We start from the raw sequence: 6354 nt of genomic DNA on the forward strand, positions 1-6354 counted from the left end.
ATTGCCTTTCAGGAGCATCACATTCGAACTGGCTGTGGTTCTGTGTCTGTCATAGTCTATGAGGATCCTGACAAACCAACTCTGATCACCTATCCGGATTTAGCACCAAATTGTAAGCACTGCCAATTTATTTTCTTTTACATAGTTCCACTCTGATCACCTCTAGAACTTCAACAAGAGTTCTTGCAGTTGGGAGCAACTACAATTTGTTGTGAGGATCATGTTCCTTCTGCTGAAGACTTAGCAGATAAAATAATCAACATCCTCAACTATTTTGGGTAATTAACATATAATTACAGTGTAGCATTCGTTTTTCAGAACTTTTGCTTTGAAACTCAATATGTGAAGTTGGCATGAACTATGTTCTTGTCTAGGCTTGGTGTAGTGATGTGTATGGGACTTCCTTCCTCAATATGTGTTTAATACTCCTTTTTTCCCTTCTGTAGTAATTAAAGGAATAACAAAACACAATGTGTCCGGTCTATCACAATAATACATCTTAAAGAGAAGGATTTATCCATAATTAATTATTAAAGATCTTCTAATCAAGGATTAATTTTGTTCTTCTTGTATCAAGGATTTATCCAATAATTATTAACTTTGACAGAGCATGAGTTTTCAATGAGCCCTTAAATTGATGTTTGGACAACTACTCAAGATTGTAAAGGTATTTTGCTAAAAGTAAAATTTGGTACATTTCTTGACATGCAGTCTTTAAACTGAAATGGGGTCTTAATTGGTGTTGTACTTGAATCCCCTATTGATCAACAAAATCCTTCTACAACTGCAAATGTTGTACCAATTCCTTCCCAACCATCAATAGCCGAATCTACCCCTTCCCAACCCTCAATTGACCAACCCATACCTTCTCAACCCCCCATTGTTCAACCTGTGCAACCTCATGTTAATGAACCTACACCGTCATCTATGGCTTCCCAATGTGTTGGTGCTAGATTGACATCATTATCTTCCCCCTCTCAACAAAATGATACACCAACCTCAATACACACCCGATCTATTCATAATGTAATTCAGGAAGACCAACACATGTCTACCGAAGAAGCAGGTGAACCATCCATAAATGAAGACGATGACCCTCATGTTGGTGCAATGCTTGAAATTATTGAACCTTGTAATGATGGGTAATAATCAATACTAGTTGAAATCATTTTTTCCTTTATATTATATGGTTTTTTTCATATTGACATCATATTTTTCCATAATGTGTTTATATTATTAGGTTTTACCCAAGTAGAGTTGCCTCCAAGGAAATCACAAAGACAATTAAGCAACAATATGTTGAGCCATGGTTAACTTGGGGTGCAATGTTGGATGAAGAGAAGGAGATCTTCTTCCAATGGTTCAAGGTAAGTTTATATTTGTAACCTACCCTTTACTAGATTTCAATTAAGCATATTTAATTTCTTTGCATATATTGTTTACTGTAATAATCAATATCTTAACTACTATATTATCTCTTAATGTAGAGAAAGGTTACTTGGAGACCTGAACTTGAGGAGAAAATTAGAAAGATTTTCAACACAAAGGCCTCTCATAGACTTTCTGAAATCTTCATGGAAGCAAGAAAAACTGGGAAAAAACCTCACTGGATGTTTGATAGAGTATGGAGCAGTTTGCTTGCTAAGTGGAACCAACCCAAGTTTCGATCAAAGAGTGCTCGTAATCAAAAGAATTGAGCATCTGAGAAGGGTGGATGTTTGCACACAGGTGGCTCAATCACCATCCATGAGCATGCCTTTCGCATGGTATGTACACTAAAAAATTTTGTTATATAACTTCATTACTATTTTGTCATGATTAATTAGTTTTGGTTATAGGCAGAACAATTGGGTCGTCCTGTACATTTTGATGAGCTTTTCCACTATACTCATGTTCGCAAGAATACCGGTGATTTTGTAGATCACAGATCTAAACAAACATATGTAATTTCTCTAACTTTTTAGATCTTTCCTCCTTTTTAAATATAAAGATTTGCCATTATATAATATGTCTATTTTTGAATAACAGGAGGAATTTCAAACTGTATTTTCCCAAGCAAGATCTGAGGCCGCTTCTTGTGGTGAAGGAGAAGAAATATCTCCATTGGACCCAAGTGAAGAAGAGAAGTTAAGGAAAAAAAGTTGGTTAGTTACCGCTAGTGGCAAAAATCCTAAGGGAAGGGTATATGGGGTTGGAAAATTGAATGAAAATCATCTTTGCGGGGAAGCCTTCACACAACAACCATCTAGTTCTGCAGTTATGGATTCACAAAAGATTCTAAGGTTGGAAGAAGAAATTCGTCAATCTAGGGAGGAGTTTCGTCAATCTAGGGAGGAGAATCAATGACTGCAAAGAAAATTAGAATCCCTAGTAACTGTTGTTCTCCCTCTTCTTCCTCCCGCTGCACAAACCATTTTGCAAGACGCAATGAACAACCACAAAATGAGGATCCAAACCAAGATGATGCTCGGGAGAGGGACGGCCATCATGGACAAAACTCTTCTCATTATGCAGATTATTAGTTAGGTTTGTAATTGTAGGACTTGTTGAACTAGGGGTAAAATTAGTTAGTTTTTAAATTGTAGGACTTGACCTATGTAGATTATTTGTTAGTTTCTCAATCTTTGTTATCTACTTTATTTAATATTTGTAGTTTTTAATGTTTTGATGTGATGATATGAATGGTGTTAAACCTTTGGAAAACTATGTTGTTATACTTGAAGGTATTATTTGAATGTTGGGATGTTTGTAGGATCTACAGATGGAGGCCAAGGCCAGCTTTTATGTCTAGAATCTTTTATGAGTTATATTTTCTATTCTAGAATCTTTTATGGGTTATAATTAAGTAGAAAAAATTGTCTACTGCATTGTTTACAGGTAGAGTTAATATTTAATAATAATTTTTAGAAATTAAAATTATTTTAAATTTTTTATAATATTATAACATTACCTACGAAAAGTTTCGTATGAAAATTACCTACGAAGTCTGTCCTAGATAATTACCTACGAAGATCTTCGTAGGTAACTTACACATGCAGAATGTTGGAGATAGTTACCTACGACAATATTCGTAGATAACTTACCTACGAAGATTTTCGTAGGTAAATTACATACGCGGAATATCGCACATAAATTACCCATGACAGTTTTCGTAGATAAGTTACCTACGAAATATTTCGTAGATAACTCCAGTTGTAAATTATCTACAACATTTTTCGTAGATAATCATGTTCGTAGGTTTTTTGTAGATATTTATCTGTGTCCCCTTTTTGTAGATAATATTTGTAGGTAATTTATCTACGAAGCCCGAATTTCGTAGATAAAGTTACCTACCAGCTCAATACCTACGAAATTTGCTTCGTAGGTAATTCGTAGATAAAATCGCATTACCTACGAAAACAGAACATTACCTACGAAAAATTGGCGTAGATAATAAGCGAATTTCTTGTAGTGTGCTAAAGTTTGACACAAACCTCCTATAGAAACTAGCCAACCCATGGAAAGACCTAAGCTCACTTACATTCTTTGGGGAGGCCAATCCTTGATGGCCATCACTTTTTCTTGGTCCACATGGACCCCATGTTGATTTATTTTGAAACCTAGGAAGATCACATGATCCATCCCAAACACACATTTCTCCATGTTAGCATACAAGGATGCCTTCCTTAAGGTTTCTAACACACTCCTTAAATGATGCAAGTGGTCATCTTGAGACATACTATAAATGAGAATGTCATCAAAGTATACCACAACAAACTTCCCTAAGAACTCTCTAAGAACATGGTGCATGAGTCTTGTACCACACATAGCCAAACTCGACCAAATAAGTAAACGATACATACATACCAAAACAATCAAGTATTCAGCCTAGGCCGAGTTAGCCTAAGTCTTATCAGATCTAACCTAAACATCTAGAGGAATAACCTGCACAAGATGTCATATAACCAACATAAGCCGTCAAGGAAAGTAGCCGGCCTAGGCCGACTACTACAATAGACTCAGTAAGATTAAAACCCCCCAACGTTCAATAGGTCCTAAGGGCCTGGGCTAGGGCCCAGGCCCACTTACAGCCAAAGCCCAAGCCAAGGCCCGGCCCATAGAAATAACTATACATAATTAATGCTCTATAAATACGCGTGGACCCCAGTAATTAAAGGTACGCATTCATTAATCACATATTTGACCTTTTTGAGAGTTTTGAGTCACTTAAGCTTCGGAGTCCCTTCTGCAGGTAACCTCTTCTAGGTCCATACCGACATGTACCAACCGGGAAGAGGCCAACTTAGAAGATAGCGGACTACATGGTAAGGTGACGCTTGTGCCTAACTCATCTTATTTGTTCCCTGCAGGAACAATTGGCGCCCACCGTGGGGCACGAGACGAACACCTTTAGTACCCGTTTTTCTCAGAAGATGGTTTCCACCCGTAGCAAAGCTGGAGTGAACAAGCAGGCGGATGTTGGTCCTCAGGACCTGCTGGCATCACCCCTGACCTGGCCGCCATCCTAGACGGTCAAGCGAAGATGCAACAAGAGCTGGCAGATCTGAAGAAACGCAATGCTGATGAGATGGAGGCATTGCGACAAGAGAACTCTCGCCTTAGGCGAAAGATCGAAGCTGATCCCAACCTGAAGGGAAAAGCCAAGGAAACCTCTAAAGCTGCAAGGTCCCTGGCCTTCCAGCCCACAGAGGAGGAAAGCGAATACAACCCCACCCCTCACACCTTCACCACCACCCAACAAACACCCATCCCTTCCACCCATCCCCATACCGCAGCCCCAACCCCTGCCGCTACCCTCCCTACCACCCAGATCCCCTACAATATACCCACCAGCCTACACACCACACATGTTCCACCATACAACCCGCAATACCCCCAATAAGCTACATCCCCCCTCACAACCTTACTTCCACCTTCCCCACTATGATCACTCGTCCCATCCCACCCCATCTGCTCCCTTCCCACCAACCCAGACACCGTCACCCCTTCACCGACTTTATCGCCAACACCCCTCTTCCTGCCCAGTGGGAACCCTTCACCTTAGACCGCTATACTGGCGAAACCGACCCTAATGAGCACCTCAAAGTATACATCACCCATGTCGCCATGTACACGTCCCAAGATATAGTCTTCTACAAAGCCTTCCCCACCACCCTCAAGGGCCCTGCCCTTGAATGGTTCACAACCCTTCCGCCTTACTCCATCGACAGTTTCAACATCCTTTCCCACATGTTCTCTACCCATTTTGCTGGCAGCCATCCACACCAAACTACCACAATCTCCCTCCTGGGCATTAGACAAGAACAAGGCGAACCACTCAGAGCGTTCATAGATCGCTTCAATAAGGCAGCTCTTCACACCCCAAATCTCAACCATGAGATGATCCTCCAGTGCATGGCACTTACCCTACAACCCAGCCCCTTCGCCAACAACGTCTACCTCCACCCACCTACCTTTATGCACGAACTCAAACTACGTGCAGCCGCTACGTCCGCATGGAGGAAATGCAAACCCTCCACACCAAATTCTGCAATGACTATGTAGCCACCACCGCCAACCCTACCCCGCAACCTCCCCACCTTGATGCGCTCCCGCGCGAGCCCCGCCAACCTCGCTTCACCAGATATGCCCTCCTTACCGTAGATCGCTCCAGCATCCTCGATGAGGCCCTACAAGCTGACCTAATCCCTCCACCACGCAAGACAACCACCCCTCCTAACGCTAACATGACCAAATACTACCGCTACCACCGCAACCATGGCCACACTACAAAAGAATGCAAAGCACTCCAAGATAAAATAGAAGAACTGGTCCGTGCTGGCCATTTTCACCGTTTCATCCGCAGAGATGACCATTCCTTTTCCTCTCGATCCCGCCACCCCCCTCGATCCGACCATAGACGCCCTCCACACGATTCCCGTCACGACAGACGCCCCGCCCAACCCATCAACCAAGAACACGAAGCGGCCCGCACCGACATCACCCTCGCCGACCCTCCCCTACGTGGCACCATCAACACCATCTCTGGTGGCTTCGCTAGTGGAGGATTCACTTCTTCTGCCAGAAAGAAACACCTCCGTCATATCCAATCCATCAACCATATTACCCATTCTCACCACAGACGCCGTATGCCTCCTATCATCTTCACAGATGACGACTTTCATGGCCTCGACCATCAACAAGATGACCCCATGGTCATCACTATTGAAATCGAAAACTACGCCGTTAAGAAATTCCTTGTTGATCAGGGAAGCTCTGTTGACATCCTCTACTAGGCCACTTACCAAAAACTTCAACTTCCGGAAACCGCCATGGTCCCGTATGACGAGCCAATCTATGGCTTCTCTGGCGAAC

At 42.0% G+C, this 6354-nt stretch overlaps 1 pseudogene across 1 annotated transcript; it reads left to right on the forward strand.

Annotated features, from left to right (window-relative positions):
• The first annotated feature begins 1491 nt into the window (after window positions 1-1491).
• On the forward strand, window positions 1492-2758 carry LOC114174469 (uncharacterized; annotated as a pseudogene). Its single transcript, XR_014986594.1, has 3 exons — window positions 1492-1766; window positions 1839-1943; window positions 2029-2758. The product of XR_014986594.1 is annotated as an uncharacterized LOC114174469 (transcript).
• Window positions 2759-6354: the final 3596 nt, after the last annotated feature.

Source organism: Vigna unguiculata, chromosome 2 (assembly GCF_037176805.1).
Source record: "Vigna unguiculata cultivar grain cowpea cultivar isolate G323 ecotype 2 chromosome 2, ASM3717680v1, whole genome shotgun sequence".
Classification (NCBI taxonomy): Eukaryota; Viridiplantae; Streptophyta; class Magnoliopsida; order Fabales; family Fabaceae; genus Vigna; species Vigna unguiculata.